We start from the raw sequence: 19,700 nt of genomic DNA, 5'->3' as shown, positions 1-19,700 counted from the left end.
AAACCCACCTCCACCCAGTTGATTCTGACTCAGAGAGAGCCTATGGGACAGAGTGGAGCTGCTCCTTAGATTCTGAAACTGTAAATCTTTATGTGAGCACACAGCCTCATCTTTCTTCCACTGAGCAGCTGGTGGCTTTGAGCCTCTGACAAGAACATCCCATCTGCTCACCCTCCACTGTACTTGGTACCATGTACCAAGAACCCCTCCTGTTCACTATGAGTTCCCCCTTCAACAACCCATGTCTTTTTAGAGGAAATTTATTTAACCACATGGCCTTTGCATTAGACTTACTAAGTCTGATTCTAGAATCTTCCATTTAGAATCTGGGTGACCTAGTGTATGTTATTGAAACTTTCAATGTCTCGGTGTCCTCATCTGCAAACTGGGAGCAATGAGCTTACCTTGTAATAGAACCCCCCATGTAGGAGTGTTGTGAGGTTTAACTGAGAGATACCTGTTGGCATGACATAAGCACCCAGTAAATGCTAGGTGAGCATCCACGTGATCGTCATACATGGTGCTCCTCCTGGGAGCTCCTGCCCAGACAGCCTAGCTCACTGTTCATTCTTGAAGATTGTCTCCTCTTCCTGTAGGCCTTGGGTGAAGTATCCTTCTCGATGGTCTTTCACTGTCCTGTGCTTACTTCCAACACAGAACTTCTCTCATGGGAAACGATCGTGATTTTCTGGTCTCTGTGATATTTGAGTCCCTTGAGGGCAGGGTCTTGTTTGGGTTGCCTGCATTAGTTTCCTAGGACTACCATATCAAGGCACCATGAACTTGGTGATTTAAAGTGACAACTGCTTCCTATTTCTGGAGACTCACATTCCAAAACCTAAACTCACTGCCATCGATTCTATTATGACGCAGAGTTTCAGAGACTATTGGGGGAGGGTGGGGACAGTTCTACTCTGTTTCATAGGGCCACTATGAGTTGGAATCCACTCAATGGCAGTGAGTTTCTTAAGACCAGGTGTGTAAAATCAGGAGGTTGGCTGTGGAGGTGCCTTTTGTGGGCCCTTGGGGAGAACCTGCTCCTTGGCTGTCTCCTAGCTCTGGAGAGGCTCTTTGACATTCCTTGGCTTGTAGATGCATCCCTTCAATCTCCACCTCTGTCTTCATGTTTCTGCCCTCCCTCTGTCTCTTTGTCCTCTTTCATAAAGATATCATCCATGGCTAATTAGGACCTGCCCTACCCCATGTTAATTGGTACCGTCTTCAAACACCAACTAAACCCCCCCCCCCCTTTCCAAACAAGGTACTGCGAATGCGAGGACTTGAGCATCTCTTTTGGGAGGACACCATTTGGAGGCCAAGCACAGCACAGTGGGGTGGCGAGTGCTTGCTGGTGGAGGGAGAGGAGGCACGGACACCTGGCAAATCCTGGGGGGAGGATGCACAGCAGCCACGACAGCTGCTTCCTTCAGTGCTGTCTTACAGCATAATGTGGGACAGAACTAAGGACGCTCGTCACGTACACGCACTGAACTCCCGACAACTTTAATGTGTGTTTGGGGCTGTCTTTATCCTGGGTCCTCTTCCCTCTAGCAGTCGAACCACATTTGCATACTGCAGTCATGATCAAGTGCAAAGAATAGTAGAGATGAAAGGAGCCAAAAGCCAGGTCTCTTGGGCAATTTCCCTGGTAATGCACGAGCCGAATTATCCAAGGAGTGATTGACAAATTAGAAGCACTTTGCACCTAATTTTAATGCATTTGGCTTCTTGAGAGGAGGAATATGTTAAACTTCAAATTATTCACCTTGCAGTAGCTTCTGTCTTTCAAATCAAAATCAATCTTCACGTGGGGTACTAAATCTTAAGGAAACAAATTGCTTTCTATGGTACATTGCATTCTTTAAATGGCTTTATTTGGAGGGCCAGCTGAGAAAGTTAATTTAAGCAGCACAGCTGGCTGGCGATTGCGGCGTGGGCACTCTCACAAGTAGCTGGAGAGAGCCTGGTCTGGTGCTCATTAGCTACCCTTGCATGAAAGGATTGGTGAAACTAATTGGCACACACACTCTGCCATGGGGTGGCAATGAGAATGGGCGTTCAGGCTCCACGTTGGTCCATTCAGATGTATGATTATGAACTTGGTCTTCATCCTAGAGCATCCTTTCTCTTCTTTGCTCTCTAAGTGGCTCCCCAGTGTGGCTGCATTCGTATCTCTGGGCCTTGTTAGACTTCTCACCAACCACCATGGGAACCTACTCTTAGGCAGGGATCACATAGATTCACGCGCATGGAGGTGAGCATCGCTGCTAACAGCTAAAGGGATAGTTATATTCCCCTTAAAAATAACTTCAAAAGATGATTAAATGGAACCAAAGGAGTTGAACATTAATCAAGGAGTTTTTGCCCAAAAGCGGTGATGTTTCCTTGCTGATGTTTCCAAGGGGACTGCCTATTCTAAAATCATTGCACTTTTGAGCTGGAAGGAACCAGGCCTTTTTTTATAATATGCATGGGAAAGGAGGACATTGATTAAGGAAGATCAGAGATGAATCGATCAATGCATTTGAATTTTGGTGCTGATGAAGAATATTGACAGATTTAGGGACTGCCGAAAGAAGAATGGAATCTGTCTTGGAAGTACAGCGAGGAGGTTTCTTAGAGGCCAGGATGGTGAGACTGTCTCACAGTCTTTGGACGTGTTGTCAGGAGAGACCAGTCCCTGGAGGAGGACATCATAGTTGGGGTAGTAGAGGGGCAGGGACAAAAAGGAAGGGCTGAGACCAGATTGCTTGACACAGTGCTGGTAAGAATGGGTTCAAGTGTGGGAATCCTTGTGAGGCTGGCGCAGGCCTGATCAGTGTTTCATCCTACTGCACACAGGGTTGGTCTGAGTCACGACTGACTAGATGTTAGTCCAGGTGGACTAGAGAAACAAATTCATAGACACACTCACCTGTGCATAAGAAAGAAGTTTATACACAAGAGCAATTGAATATTGAGAATACTGAGAAAACATCCCAGCCCAGTCCAGATCAAGTCCATAAGTTTGATGTTAGCCCATATGTCTGATACCAATCTATAAAGTCCTCTTCAGACTCACGGAACACATGCAATGATGCCGAGTGCAGGAAGATCACAGACCAGTGGGTGGGAAGTCTTGTGGATCCAGTGGCATTGTAAACATCTCAGCACTGACAGGGGTCTCCACGTGGTTTTCCTGGTCTAGGGGGCTCTTGCTGACATCAGCATAGATCCATGTGTCTTGTCAGTAGAGAGTCTCTCAGGGAGTAAACACAGAGAGAGAATGTCTCCCACCTCCAAGGAGGAAATACAGGTATTCTCAGAATCCTCAGGGAAGGCCACGTCACACAGAGGCCTTATTGGCTATGACCTGATTGACAGACTAGACTCCACCCCTTCACTCTTCATCCTCTCAAGTTCCCAAATGACACCAGATGATGTAACTGCCACAGCACCTAAGAAAAACAATAACAAAAACAACTTTCTCACAGATTCCAGAGATTCTAATGCAGAAGATTTTAAAAAAGATAACCGTTTTTTGCTTGAATGTCTTCAGTGATGATAACTTACTATATTACAATTCAGTAAATCCCATTGTTGGTAGTTCTAATAATAAAAAATTAACTTATTTTGAACTAAAATCAATTTCCCCCCCTTTGGTTCTAGTTCTGTCTGTTGGATCAATTGTTTCCCAAATGACCGTCTTTTAAATGTTTGAGCACACCCACATGCCCCTCCCTTTATCCCCCTGTGTTTTCTCTTTCCCGGGTAAACTATCTGCTTGTTCTGCTTCCAGACCTCTGGGTCGTGTTTTACCTCTTACTACACAACTTCCAGGTCTTGGCGATTTTTCTTGTGACATATTCCAGTTGGCTCATGCCCTTTTAAAAATTCACTTAATGCAATTTCTCCTATTGTAACCTGGCTCGGTGGAGCTTCATTCTCATCTAGGGAGCTCTGAAGTTTGAATTTACCCTTTCTGGAGCCCCAACCACAGGCTTCCCTGGGCTCCCAGGCAGGACATTGTCCTCAGCCCTGCTCAATTAGATTTGTTCTCCCCACTCATCATTCTCTGCCATCCCACCTACCTGCTGCCCGCCTCGGCAACTTACCATTAGCACGTTTGTGCGATGTCTTCCGGTCCCTCTCTCTGATGAGACATGAGTGGCCACCAAGGAAACTGTCCTCAGTAGCAAGAGGTAACAGCGCAGCAATTAACACAGAGAGAAAGGAATAAATCACCCCAAACAACTCATTCATATCCTTATTTTTAACATTGTGTCCAATTATTTGGAACGATAGATAACAAAAAGCAATGAACAATTGTCTACATTTGAAAAAGCCATTTGGTGTATACCCCTCCATACACACGTTTATCCAACGACTTCGTGTTACATGAAGGGTGGGGCAGGCTTCAACGCCTTCCTAGAACAATCCCCACTCGCTTTGCATGTTGTTTCCCCCCCACATCGTTTGAAAAGCCCCTCGTATATTGAGCTTTCACTCATTGTGATGATTTTCCCAAGTCAGCAGGCCAGTGCTCTCTAAGACCATTCTTTACCGCTTCTGTTCTAAGGGCATACTGTAATTTAATGCGTTCTCTATTATTGAGGATGTAGGTTGTGTTCTAACTTGACCTCCTGTGAACTGTGCTTTAGATTTTTGTGCACATCTGTGACGCATTCCTGGAAGCAGGCTTGCTGAGGCCACATCACGCTTTTGATAGTTGTTGTCGCTAGATTGCACTCCAGCGGATTAGGCCGCTTAAGAAGTGCGACTGTAGAGTTCTAACAGCAACACGCGGGAGCCTTTCCTCAGGCAGCTGTTGCTTTAAGCAGGGTTCTTGCCAGGTAAGGCAGCTTCTAGTTGTATTCAAAGAGAAAGGCCGAAAGCTACTGGGAATTCCAAATTTATCAGGGTGGTGCCGAGGAGGAAGGGATAGAGAGTTGAGCGGAATGCCTAACTTTGAATTCTCGCTTGAGATAGATAAATAAATTTACCTTTAATTGTTATAAAATGTATGGTGATTTGAACTAAAGTGAGGAACTTTTTCATTTTTCACGTGGCAAGAGGTCCAGGGCTGGCACAGCTGCTTAAAGAAGTAACCAAAGCTCCAGACACTTTCTAACTTCCTGGCCCATCATCTTTATTCTAAGACATTTCTTTCTTGATTAGACAATGTCAAGAAGACGGGGGAAAGCCAAAATGGTGTGCCAATTCTGTCATTTTATTTTAGAAAAGCCTTTTTTTTCTTCCACCATTTTACCTCAGAAGGGTCTACACAGAGACCCATTCACTGTGAGGGAGCCTGGAACGGTTTTTTAGAAACTAGATTATTAATAAGAATGACAGGGGAGAGGGTGGTGGAAAGGCATGAACTCAAGGACTTGATACCTGGGTATATTTTATTTTATTTGCATTGAATCTTATCTGCTTATTTATTTTAAATCATTTTATTGTAGACCCTTACAGATATTATAACAATCCACAAATCAGTTATATCAAGCAAACTTGTATATATGTTGCCATCATCATTTTCAAAACATTATTTCTGTCTTTAAAAAATTGTTTTATTGGGGGCTCATACAGCTCTTATTACAATACATACATACATTGTGTCAAGCACGTGCACACTTGTTACCATCATCATTTTCAAAACATTTTCTTTCTACTTGAGTCCTTAGTATCAGCTCCCCTTTTTCCCCTCTCTCTCCCACCCTCCCTCCCTCACACTTGATAATTTATAAATTATCATTTTTTCATATCTTACTCTGTCCGCTGTATCCCTTCACCCATGTTTCTGTTACTCATCCCCCTTGGGGAGGGGTGCTATACACCTGTCATTGCCTTTGGTCCTCCCCACCTCATGGTGTCGCTACTCCCATTACTGGTTCTGAGTGGTTTATCTGTCCTGGCTTCCAGGTGTTGAAAGCTCTTATCTGTACCCATGTACATACTCCAGCCTTACAAGATTTGTGAGGCAAAACTGGGGTCATGAGAGTGGGGGGTTGGAAGCATTACCGAACCCAGCGCAGTGTTGTGTATTTTGTGGGTGCTATACCGCACCCTGGCTGAATCGGGCTGCAGGATAGATATATATGTATATGATGTGAGCTTAAAGGCATTTGGGCTGGTCAGGGGAAGAGAGGTTCTTTGTGCTGCAGCTCTAGATTTCGGGTCAGGAGATGACCTGTCAGTAAATCACCTTGTTCTCAGCAGGCTTGTTACCTGGAACGCCAGGGAGAGGGGGCTGTGTTTTTCCCGGGGGGTTAGCTTTGTGAAATGCTGGAGGCAGGTGCTTTGAAGTTCAGCAGGTCATTTGTCCTCTTGAGAGGCTGGTGCAAGGGGCTACCTGGTACAGACCCGGCCCAAACAGTTAGTGCCCTGGCGGTGATTCCGGTCGCCTCCCAGAGTCCACTGGGCACATCTCTTTCCAGTTGTGTGCTCAGTGACGCCATGGTGGTGGCCAAGGATGTACCTTGTAGCAGTGTTTACTGTGAGAACTGGACAAACTGCAAACCAGTGCTTTCCTACCCAGCTTGTGCCTGCACAGGTTGGTGAATCACTTAGCAATGTCTGAGAGGTCTTCCAGGTGGAATCATCTCTGAACGGATCATTTTAACTCTAAATGAGAACTTCAGAAGGGCAATGAGATTTTTCATGACCAACCCCTAAACCTCGTGTTTTCCGTCTTCTCTCCCATCACCTCCAGCTGCAGTTCCTCCAGTCTCCTCTCTCTGCATTTCTGACCTTCGCCTGACCTTCATCTGTCAGGCTTTACCTGATGGAATTTAGAAATCAATGTGTTGGCTGGGGTTCCAGAAGCTTTTGGGAAACAAAACCAATCCCTGTCTTTTACCATCCCCCCATCCTGGGCTGGCTGAAGAAAGGGGGGGGGGGGTAATCGATTTTCCCTGGTACTCTGACTGAGGGTAAGATGATCTACATCATTGTTTAAACGAACAAAAAGAATTCAATGGAAGCTTAATCTATGTGGGTTAGTCTATCTGCAAGTGGATTTTGGACTCCATTGGTCACCCATAACCTTGTGCAAACTGGGAGTGCTCAGATTTAAGCTCTAATAAAAGGTCTCATATTTTCCTCCTCAGAAAATGTTGTTTTGTGAACCAGCAGCATGGTCAGAGCCAGAAAACTTATTTAAAAAGCTGCTCCACTGCATCATACTTTGCATTTGAACAAGTGCCCCACCCCTTTTGTATGCACATTCAAGGTTGAGAAACTCCTATCACAGGTCCTTGAGCCAGCTCTGGCGGCTCCTTCCTCTGTAATCTGTTCCTTGTTACCAGGAGTTCTGATCATGTATGGTGTGGACCATCGCTCAGTAGATGATGATCATCATTATCTGATCTCTCTCCCCTCATTTGGTCCCAAATAGAGACTACTCCCTGTTCCTCAAAATCCTGGAGTCTGTCCCTGGAGGCAGGAGCCCAGCAGCCTGTGACCACCTCCTGGGCCTCAACCTCCAAGCCTAAGGAGATCATTCCCATTCTTGGTTTGTCATTCATGGATTGATCAAGCTCTCCCACCCCATGGAACAGTCTCTTATCATAGCCTTCCTTTTTTCTCACTCTTATGAAAAGAAAAATGAAAGAGACCAAATATTTGAAGACTATTTTGCGATGTCATTTAAACCCCGCCTCCCACTGTGTAAGGTATACTTTATCATGTCCCTTTTGGTACCTTCAACGGGCCTTGGTGGCCCTGTTGGGTAAACATTGGGCTACTCATTGTAACATTGGTGATTCAAACTCACTAGTCGCCCCGTCTGCTTCTGTAAAGATTTACAGTCTTGGAGACCCCATGAAGAAGTTCATTTCTATACTATTAGGCTGCTACGCACAAGAATCTACTTGATATCTGTGGGTTTGGTTTTTATGGGCTTGAAAAAAATTGAGGCTCAAAGAGGGAATTTTGAGGAACTTGACAAAGCCCGTACTTTGGTGAGAAAATAATAGAGGTGGACAGTGAGTTAGAGAAATTCTCCTCCACTGAACAAAAATAACAGACTCAAAGAGTTTTCTTTCTGGTCACGGGCTTTTTAAATGCCTCATATGATTAGAACCATTGGGATTTCATTAATGATTTTATCCATTCCCACAATGACTGGGTTAAATGGACTATTTTCCATGTTTCATGAATTTTATCTTCATAAAATTCTCTGATATTGCTCTTATCACTTTATTTTACAGTTGAGAAAGCAGAGCTATCAGAGAATTGAAAGAAGTTATTAGAAATCTTACAGAAAACTGGTGGGTAATACCCTTTGGAAGGCAATAATAATAATTATAATAATAATAACCATGTAATAATTGTTGGTGAGAATATGGAGAAATTTGGAACTTCTGCACACCACCGGGAATGTTGAATGGCATATCTGTTTCAGGAAATAGCCTGAGAGTTCGGTTCCTTAAATGATTAAACACAGCGATTCCAGACAGGCCAGGCATTCCACTCTTAGTTAACTACCCAAGAGAAATGGAACATAAGTCCATGTAAAAAAGCTGTACACAAATGTTCACAGCAGTATTCATTATTATGTAAAGGTGGAGACCATGGATAAACAAATTGTGATATATACATACAATGGAATATTATTCAGTTATGCAGTACTGATACATGCTACAACATGAATAAACTTTGAACATGTCATGCTAACTGTAAGACCCCTGTGGGTTTGTGACACTGTAACTATTGAGTAGAAAGCCCAGTCTTTCTCCCATGGAACTGTTGGTGGTTTTGAACTACCAACCATGAGGATCCCACCCAACCCTTAACTACTATACTGCCAGGGCTCCATGAGTCAGCATTGACTCGATGGCAGTGAGAACTCTAAGAAGCCAGTGACAAATGGAATATCATAACCCCTATCCTCCCTAGCAGCTAGATGTGGTCATATGACTAAATTCTGGTCAATGAGCTCTGAGGAGAAGTGATGTGTGGAACTTCCTATCTGTGTTTCCACTTACATGAAAGTCTAGGACAGACCACCTTATAGAGGCATAAAGTAGATTGGTGGCTGTCTAGGTCTAAGAGGATTGGGGCAAAAGGCGAAGTAAATGGGTCTGGGGTTTCTTTTTAGGGTGATGAAAGCATTCTAAATTTATTTTGGTGGTGTTATAAAACTGTGACTATACTAAAATCCATTGAATTATATACTTCAAATGGGGGAACTGTATGGTTTGTGACTTGGTATCAATAAAGCTGTGATAGTTTTAAAAAAGAAATCAATGTTTTTTATAGTGATATTAAAATTTGCTTGCAAGTAAAAAATTATTAAACTGAACAAATTGGACCATTTAGAAGGAAGGCTTGGTATCACAATGAAAACATAGAAACCTGAATCCTTAATAACTAAGGATGTACCATCAGAATAGATAATACAAAAACTACTAAAAATACAAGGAGAACTTAAAAACAGTAAAGTTTCACAGTTTTTTTTAGCCCATAACAGGCTATACCAAAAAGCAAACCCACTGCCATCATGTTGATTCTGATTTATAGTAACCCTGTACAGCGTTTCTGAGGTTACAGATCTTTATGGGAGCAGACAACCTTATGTTTACCCTGAGGAGCAGCTGGGGGTTTGAACTGGTGACTTTGAGGAGAGGAGTCCAAAGCTAACCCTTACCTGACATCACAACTAGGAATCCTTATGACAATCTAAGCCAACCAGCCAGCCAAACAAACAAATAAACACACCAACTGAAAACAAGTAAACAAACAATACTCCCAAACCTGTTACTGAGTCATTTTTTACTCATAGTGACCCAACAGGACAAAGCAGAAGTATCCCCATGAGCTTCAGAGACTTTAAATCTTCACACGAGTCGGTAGCCTCTTCTTTCTCCCACGAAGTGGCTGGCAGATTTAAACTCCCGCCCTTGAAGTTGGGACAATGCATAACCCACTGATAATGTTCAATGCACAACCCACGGATAACATCCAGTGTATAACCCACCGGCCCAACAGACCTCTTATGACAGCCAAAAGGTGACTGGAAACCAGCCCAGGAGGAGAAAACAGAAGCAGCACTTGTGTCTTTGGGGTTTTATACAGGAATCTGATACAGTGGTTGAAACAATGGACTCAAACATAAAAAACAATTGTGAGGATGGCAGAAGACGCATCAGTGTTTCGTCTTGTTATACTTTTAATTGCTGTGAGTGGGATCTGACTCAGTGACACTTAACAATACCGCCACCGCCACCGCTGATGCCTGTGTGGTTAAATACTTGGCTGTTAGCCTAAAGGCTGGCAATTCCAACCCACCAGCTGCTCGGCAGGAGAAAAGGCGCGAAGATCCTTCTCTCAGTCCTGAAGCTCTTCCAGTTCCTCCCACGGAGCTATTGAGTCGGTGGTTTCCAGACAAAAGGATTTGGTGCTCAGCCTACTGGTGAGTTCCATCAAACGTTCTGAGCCAAGGCCTGCTCAGCACTCTGCTTTAATGCTCCCTAGGCGAGTCCCACACAGTGTGCAGACATGTTTTGGATGGAGACACTGCTGGGGCGTGGCTCAGTGGGCTCTAGAGCCACCCATCTCTGTTCAGGGCTTGTGATCTCCAGGGAATTGACAAGATTCGCTGTGGGATTATGATCGAGGCAATTACCTATCTGCTCTTTTCAGTGGAGGTTGTCTGAGGTGTAGCAGTCAGAGAAATTGAACTGTCAGAAACTAATATAAGAATAATAAGGGAATATTTCTTCTTCATTGGACGCCCAAGATGAATAGCAAGTAAAATAAAATTTTAAATGAAATGGAATATGTATACGACTTTACTCTTTTGTTAAAAGACTATAACATGAGTAATGAATATATTAAAAAGAGAGGACCAGACCTTCAATTTCTTTCAATAATGTTGGTGTTGTATATCCTAGCTTGAATAAAACACATTTCATAAAACACCTACACTGCTCTGCAATGCATTATGGATGGCCTCTCTGGAGAAATCTTACATGCCTTTCACTTCTGACATACTGATGTGGTAATAATAGAAGCCTTTGGCATATAATTCTGCAAGCATTTTTATAAGTCTTAGCTTTGCTGATTGAAAGCCAGGGCTTAGCCCACCTGGGTGTGGACCTGCAGTGAATTAGGAGCCCTGAATGGGGCAGGAAGGGTCCTTTTCGTGCCCCATATTTGCGGGACTGTTGAGTCAAGAGCTAAGTGGAATTGTATTTGAAATTGTATTCCCTTGGATAGAGTATTAGCTGCTTTAAAAGGAACTCATGATGATGGTGGCTTAATAAGAGAAAAATGCTTTTCTCTCTCCATGAAAGTCCAAGTTGATGTGGCTGCTCTATCCTTTGCTAGTGTTCCAGGATGCATGCTGCTTCTATACCTGTTGCACCTCTGTTTTAGGTTATTGCCTTTCCCCTGCTTGGGCCAATAGGGCCCACCATCACCACATCTATTGTGCAAAGAGAGGTGACCATGAGATTGGTATTATATCCATTTATCAATAAACCTGCCTCTCCCTTCCAAGGAGAGGAATTATAAGGCACACATATCACTTCTGTTTACAGCACATTGACCAGAACGTAGCCATGTGGCAACATCTAGCTGCAGGGAGGTTAGGAATTATATTTGTTTAGATTGGCCAGTGCCCAATTCAAAGTCCAAGGGTTCTATTACTATAGGAAAAAAGGAGAAAATGGATATTGGTGCACAGCCAGCTGCTTCTGCTAAAGGGAGACGGAAGGATTAACTAGCTCTGTGTGTGGAGGCATCTGGTGTCTTCTAGTATCTGAATGCTTACCCAGATCCACCTAGCTTCTTCTTCCCACCAATCCTGATGGTTTTACAGCCCCAGTGGGATTAAGATTAAAAAACTGTACTAATGGCACACTGGGTGAGTATGGTAGTTACATAATCTGTTGTCAATTTCAGAATTATGAGTGAAGGAGTGGAGTTTCGTCTGTCAATTAGGTCACAGCTTGATGACTTCTTTTGGGGGTGCTAAGGAGATAAACAGCTCCATGGAGGCGAGACACAGGCTCACTCCCTGGGAGACATTGCAGCTGACAAGACACATGGAGCTACACTAGTGCCCTGAGCTGGAGAAGCTACATGGAGGCCCCTGCCAGTGCTGAGATGTTTCTACCGCCACTGGATCCCCAAGACTTCCCACCCATTAGCCTGTGATCTTCCTGGATTTGCATGTATTTTATAAGTCTGAAGAGGACTTTATAGATTGGTATCAGACATATGGGCTAATATCAGACTTATGGACTTGATCTGGACTTGGCTGGGATGTTTTCTCAATATTCAATTGCTCTTGTGTGTAAGCTTTTTCCTATACACATGAGTGTCTATGAATTTGTTTCTCTAGTCGACCCAGACTAGTGATTGAAGAGTGCGCCTTCAATTGTTCAGGACAACCCCACCAAGTGGGTGTTATCTCCATTTGCCAATGAAGGGGTGACTCAGAGAGGTTAAGTGGTTTCCTCAGAGACTTACAGCTGGCTTAGGTTCTCCTGTTTGATGAGTCTAAATTAGGGAATCCCCAACTCACTCAGAGGTAGGACTTAGTCACGAAGGCTTTTCCACAGAGAATGAGTGAGATCTTTAAGTAATCCATACTGGCGAGAAGAGCAGGAACAGTGGGGATCAGGAAGAGGAAATAGCAGGAAGCAAGGATGGGGTAACAAAGCACTTCTGCAAAGCCTCGGGAACTAATTGGGTGAAAATCTGGGTATTGAGGAGTGATGGGCAGTGAAGCAGAAGGAGCAGACAGGAGATAGTTATGAAGCACACCTGATAGCCTTTTTTAGATAATGGGCCATAAACAGGAGATCGACATGGTCAGATTTGCCCTTCAGAAATCTGCTCGGGGGCGAGGAGATCAATTGGGGATGAGGAGATCAATTGGGGACCTAGAGAAGAGATCTAAACGAGGGACGAGACAGGAGACCACCTTAACAGTTCCATAGAAATGAACATAAGTCAAAGAGGCAAAAGTACAGTTCTGATCGAATGTGGCGGGTGATGGGGAGAGGGCTGTAAGATAATTCCTAGGACGCCCTAGGTTTATGTGTGGGTAATTGGGCTGAGGATGATTGCATTCATGAACGAAGGTTTTAACTAGTTTCTCTCCAGTTGTAAAGATAATTATTCTCAATGCTCTCCTGCACGAGAGGAGATTCTACAATCGAGTCATTTATGAGAAAAAGAGGATTGAGGATCCAGAGTCACTGCAAACTTCTGAAAGTCCATCTGAGCACACCTGACTCTTACACAATTAAAGTGATAATAGCATCCTGAGTAACGATGATGCCAACGATAAAGCTAAATTAGCAAAATACCAACCAAAGACATTTCCCACCAACTGCAATCTACTATGCCTCTCTGGAAATCTTCGATGTCGTCCTTTCCCATAGTCGCAATGGAGTATGTGCGCGTTCGTTCTGCTCCACTGAAGGTAGGTAATAAGCACAGGATGAAGCACGTTCTGTAGTGCCTGGTTCTCCATTCAAATACTTAATGTCTTTCTGATTTTATGATTTGGATGGTCTAAGTCAACGATCTAAGTCATGACTCAAAAGTAACTGGCAATTTATATATATATATATATATATATATATATATATTATATATAGTATATATATATATTTGATTCAAAATTCTCACAGTTGCCGGAGAGGCATAGACTAAGCAGTCCCCCTGTGCACACTGGCGTCGGGAGTTTTCTAGAGCAGAGGGAGGGCCCTGTGTCAAGGGGCATTAGTAAGAGCACTGGCTATGTAAGTTGGGATCAGCCGTCAGCTCTCTCCCCACTAGTTGCTTGTATGGCATGCACCTGCTACTATACACTTGAATCCCATTGCCATCCCAGCCTTGTTTCAGTCTTTCATCTAGGCCCCATCTAAATGGATGGGGATTACAGGGAGGTCGCTTGAACCTCATTATTAAAAAAAACCATTTTATTGGGGGCTCTTACAATCCCTACCTACTTCTATTGTGTCAAGCACATTTGTACATATGTTGCCATCATCATTTTCAAAGCATTTTCTTTCTACTTGAAACCTTGATATCAACTCTACCCCCCCCATGAACCCTTGATAATTTATCATTTTTTTCATGTCTTACACCAACCACTGTCTCCCTTCACCTACTTTTCTATTGTCCATCCCCCTGAGAGGGGGTTATATGTAGATCACTGTGGTCAGTTCCCTCTTTCTTCCCCTACCTTTCCCTTCCCCTCCTGGTATTGCTATTCTCATCATTGGTCCTGAGGGGTTTATCTGTCCTGGATTCCCTGTGTTTCCAGCTCTTATCTGTAACAGTGTACATGCTCTGGTCTAGTTGGATTTGTAAGATAGAATTGGGGTCATGATCGGGGGTGGGGGGGAGGAATTAAAGAACTAGAGGAAAGTTGCATGTTTCATCTGTGCTGCACCCTGACTGGATCCTCTCTTCCTTGTGACCCTTCTGTAAGGGGATGTGAACTTGTCTACAGATGGGCTTTGGGTCTCCACTCTGCACTCCCCTCATTCACATTGATTACTTTTTTTGTTCTGGGTCTTTCATGCCTGATACCTGATCCCATCTTCTCAGCTAGATGGCCACTTGTTTACCTTTAAGGCTGTAAGACCCCAGATGCTCTATCTTTTGTTAGCCTGGCACCATCAGCTTTCTTCACCATATTTGCTTATGCATTCATTTTGTCTTCTGTTGGGGCTCTTGATCAAGAGCAATGTAGCTGAGAGGAATTGCTGAAACCCAAATGAAGAACAAACACGACAGTGGGACAAGAGAAAATAAAAGGAAACATAGGAAAGAACGGGAAGGCAAAGGGCATTTAAAGAGGTCTAAATACAGGCAAATACATATGTAAATATATTTACATATGATGGGGAAATAGATCTATGTGCATATATTTATATGTAAGGATTAAGGCAGCAGGTGGACATTTGCCTCTATTTAAGTCCTCCCTCAATGCAAGAACACTTTGTTCGAATCACCCGGCATTCTGTCATGAAGCTTATCCTTAAGTGCTCAGCTTCCAGTCCCATCATGGTTGAACTGGCCCTGACCTATGTTCCAGCCCTGATAATGGCTCACCTGCCTTGGTCTTTGTGAGTGGAACCACAGAAAGCAAAGAGAGCGGCTCTCCTGTTTGCTAAGTGCATGGTCCTGGGCACATTTCCAGTGTTCTGGGGGACAATAAGATAGCCATGGCTACATACCTGTTTACAGAAAAGGCTTGCTGGGCTGAAACCTGGTGGGGGTTGGGGCAAGAGTGGCTAGTGGATTTGTCCTGGAGCCGAATCTGCATGGTAAACTCTCCATTTTCAGTGTTGTGATCTGTTCAGATCAAATAGCAATACTACAGATTCTTTTATTGTGAGTACACAGGGGTTGAAGCAAAACTCAGTTGTGCCTACCAAAGAAGAAGAATAAGAATCACATGAAGCTATATCGATAAAGTAAGCCATTAGGCATGTGTTCATCTTGGCGTCACAGTGGACTGCTAAACGACAAAACGACAGCATGTTCATTCAGCTTCTCTCTTCCGAAGATGTGTCCAGAGAGGCTGAGGCGGGACAAGCACGGGGTTCCTCTGTTGGGATTGGGAGCAAATGCTTCAATGATTCCAGAGTCAATTCTTCTCTCTCTTTGAGTTGACAGTTTAATTCGCGCCATCGTTTTGTCATGACATAACTACCGTTACTCTGCAAGAGCACTCTTTTTTGGTTGTGTGTGTGTGAGCTGTGGGCAGGATGAAATCACTGTGCACTTGGTACAGAAATACTTGGCCGAGATAGCCCGAGGCCGCACGGCAGAAAGGCAAGGCTAGGGAGTGTGGGAGCGCAAATGCTCCGTGAAACCTTCAGGTGAGGCAATGCCAGCGAGCTGTCCACCGTGGAGCCTGGCACATAGATGGGGCTCAGTGAGTGGTACTTAGGAGGAAGAATTATGTTGTTAACATCTGTTCCTCACTCAGTTCACCAATCTGATAGAAGTAGATACAGCCAGCAACCCAAACCCCATCGTGGTGGCAGTTCCATAGGAAAGCATACTCTAAATATAGTTATAGATTGTTGGCATTGGTAGGTGCCATCGAGTCGGTTCTGACCCATAGAGACCCTATCACAACAGAGTGAAACGAGGCCCCGGCCCATGCCCTCCTCACCACCGTGCCACCGCTCGAGCCCGTAGTTGCAGCCACTGTGACCGTGCATCTTGTTGAGAGATTCCTCTCTTTCCCTTTTGTCGCCCCTCTGTTTCACCAAGCACAATAAGGGCTCTGAGAAGTCCTGAAGGTAAGGAACTTGCTGACTTTTGGGTAACCCAGTTGTCATAGTGATGGTCACAGTAACCCCCTGTGTGTCAGAGTGGAACTGTGTGTGCCCCCTGGGGCTTTCAGTAGGTAACTTTACAGACGTGGAAGCAAATCTTTCTTCTTCAATATGTCCAGGTAGACTCGGAACCCCTAACTTCTGAGTTCGCAGCCAAGTGTGTGAACTATCTGCAGGGACTCCTTCTAACCTTACCGACCACAAAACCATCTACTCCGTCTTATTAAAACTTCATGCTCCGCCTGGTAGTACATTTGGCGAAAGCATTCTATGGGGCACCCTACACGGAAACGACAAGGTCATGCTCAACAGTTCATCTAGCTAGAGAATTCTATGGAACCAGTCACTGCAATTTTTTTTATGAGAGAAATTAAGTTTCCCTGTGGCCATCCATCAAATGAAAGTCACTTTACTTTGTGAGTAGCATTTTATGACAGATGAAGCGGCGTAGTCTGACTTGACTGATGTTGGGGATTTCTGGGCCTGCAGGTCAAGGGGAGATGAGCTGGCAAGGCTCTGACATTGCTTGCTAATTATCTTTAAATCATCCTTCACGTCTGAGCAGAGCTCCGAAGTTCATAATCACAGTTACTTAAGCTCCTCTTCTTGGACCCTAACGACAGCTGTAAGAAGTAGGCAGGGGAGGAAATTATTGATCCTGTTTTATATTCAAGGAAATTGAGATGCTGCGGGATGAAGCTAACGCTAAAGAGCCAGGCTTAGAATTTAAACGTCCTCATTCAATTTCCTTCAACAAGCGTTTGTTTATCACCTGTGATGTTGCAGGCATGGTGCTAGGGTCCAGGTGTTCAGACGGACAAAGGCAGAGACTACCGTGTTTAGAAGAGGTAGAGGTGAAGACAAGTTCGAGTGTGAACAGTGTGGGGGCAGATGCAGAAGGGACCCGAGCTGACTGGAAAGAATCTTAAGAAGAGATGGCGAATGATCGGACTTTGAAGGATGAGTGAGAGTTTCCCCATGGGGAGCAAGCAGGAAGACATGGGGGGTATTCTTGTGACTTTTGTGTTTAATTCCTGACTCCTTCACCCATACAGCAGTTGACTGCACCTTAAAGGATATTAGGGTGTGTGTGTGTGTGTGTGTGTGTGTGTCTTACAGGGCAAAATTATGAGGATTTTCCCTTCATGCCTTTCTATTTATTTTTGAGCAAAGTTGGAGGCACAGGGGCGATGCAAGAACCACATCACATTAAAACATGATGATGGATGGAAGAAATTCATCAATGTTGGCTGAGAAATTCATCTAAGGGATTAGAGTTTAAAAATTTTAATAAATCAAATCTCTTAAATTTGGGATTGAAAAACCAATGCAAGAGACTGCATTCTGGCTGCAGGCGGTTCCATTCCATTTACTGGGGTGGGGGTGCAGGGAAGGATGTTTCCCTGGGGTCAGATTTGCTGTGACCCTGAACACCTTCAAGTCTAAAGTTCGCTTTGCTTGATGAATGTGATTTTCCTGGTAACTCACAACCAACGAGAAGCAATGATCTGGGAAGCTCCCCAGTGCAGTTCCCTTTGACCATCAGGTCCTTCGAGGAACAAGACAACTAATGACATTGGTCCCCTTAAAAGAGCAGCAGCAGCAGCAACCGCCACCAGCAAATGTCACCTCCAGGAGGCATCCTGCCACCTGGAGGCTGGAGTGTGGAGTCAGACCGATAGAGGCTTGCCCTTGGCGAACCTGGAACTGCATTTGCTAGCATGCCTGGAACAGTAACTAATTGAAAGATGCCTTGTGGATGAAATCAGAAGTTGAAGGCTGTGGAGAAATGATCAAGGCATCTGGGGATTATTAAAGAGTGATGTGTACAGCCCAGAGCTTCTCAGGGATATTTGTCTCTTACCCCCAGAGGGACAGGAGGGTCGCTAACCAGGAGAGCCCAGTGGCACAGGGTAGCGGAAGGCCTTTGTTTCTCTGTGGGTGGAGCGTCTTCTGTGGCTCAGGGAGGCAGCTGGAGACCAGAGAACCTCGTGAAACTGGGCAGCAGCATGGGAAGGATGCTTTTAATTAAAGCTCTCTCTGCTTCTTTGCTGTGGCTAAGAGGTTGACTTCTGAGAATTCTGGCCTCTAGCTCCGTAGGCAGGACTCTCAGTTTTGCCTGGACTTGAGAAATGTTTCCTCCCAAGCACATTTTTCCTTCACACACAAGGAAAAAGGGATTCACTCAGCTTTTTGGAGACAACGGGCTAAAATGTGGTCAATATCCATCCAAGGTATGCCCTGAGTAAGCTGCTGGTTCCCCCCCGCTGGGCTCCCTGTCACACCCCAGATCCATTTGACACATGCGTCTGTGTTCTGCTCAGAGTCCTGATGGCATCGGGTTATGCACCAGGCTGCTAACCACAAGGTCAGTGGCTTGAAACCACCAGTTGGACTTGCTTTTTGGGAGGAAGATGAGGCTTTCTATCACCATAAAGAGTTACTCATGGGGCAATTCTACCCTGTCGTATAGGATCTCTATGAGTAGGCATTGACTCAAGGGCAGTGAGTTTGGTTTTCATGGTTTGCTCTGTGCCATGGGAGACTGACTTCTGTGGGTTGCAATACCCGGGTTCCTTATTCTATGCCTTCTGGTTGAGTTTGGCCAAATGAGAGGAAATCAGAGGATGGGAGGTCGACATTTGGGTATGTGGTCCCCATTCCTTCCCGTGTATGTGTTGTGTCTCTGGCAGTAGCTACACCCTCTGTGTCTACTGCTGGTACCTATTCACTCTGCTCTGTCTTTGTGCCCTATGGCTGTAACTACAAAATGACTTGTGAAGAACAGACATCGATTTCCCAACAGTTCTGGAGGCTGGAAGCCCTCGTTCTGAACGATGTCAGGGTCATGCTCTCTCTGTGTGTTCTCAGGGAAGATCCTTACTCATTCCTTTCTGCTTTGGGCGGTCTGGGGCTCTCTTAGAGCTCCTTGGCTTGTAAATAGAGCCTCACATGTCGCCTCCTCCCTCTGTGGGACGACTTTCATTTCTGTCCTCTTTCATAAGCCACTGCTGAAAAGGAATGGGATTAGACTCACTCTACCTGGTACTGATAACGCCTGTGACGAAAATCTGTCTTTCCCCAAACAAGGCCACGTTCACCAACATAGGGGTGAGGACCGGAACATATTTGGGGACATTTGAATCAACAACACTCTTCCCCTGTTTCTTCAGGCCTAGGGTCCTTACAGCTTCCCACTGTTGTTCGTCTCTGAGAATTTTCCCTCTCTTCCTTCTTGTTAACTCTGTAAGTTGTTGGTTGGCCATGCATGGATCAGCAGGATCAACACCCCCTGGGAACTCGTTGGAAATTAAAGCCTGGGGGCCAACAGCCTATATTACAAAAAGAAACACTAAACAACAACAACTGCAAAAACTGCAGAACAACGGATGCCTTTGA

The sequence above is a fragment of the Tenrec ecaudatus genome, chromosome 12 (genome assembly GCF_050624435.1).
Source record: "Tenrec ecaudatus isolate mTenEca1 chromosome 12, mTenEca1.hap1, whole genome shotgun sequence".
NCBI classification, from domain to species: domain Eukaryota; kingdom Metazoa; phylum Chordata; class Mammalia; order Afrosoricida; family Tenrecidae; genus Tenrec; species Tenrec ecaudatus.
Note: the sequence above shows the minus strand (reverse complement) of the source record.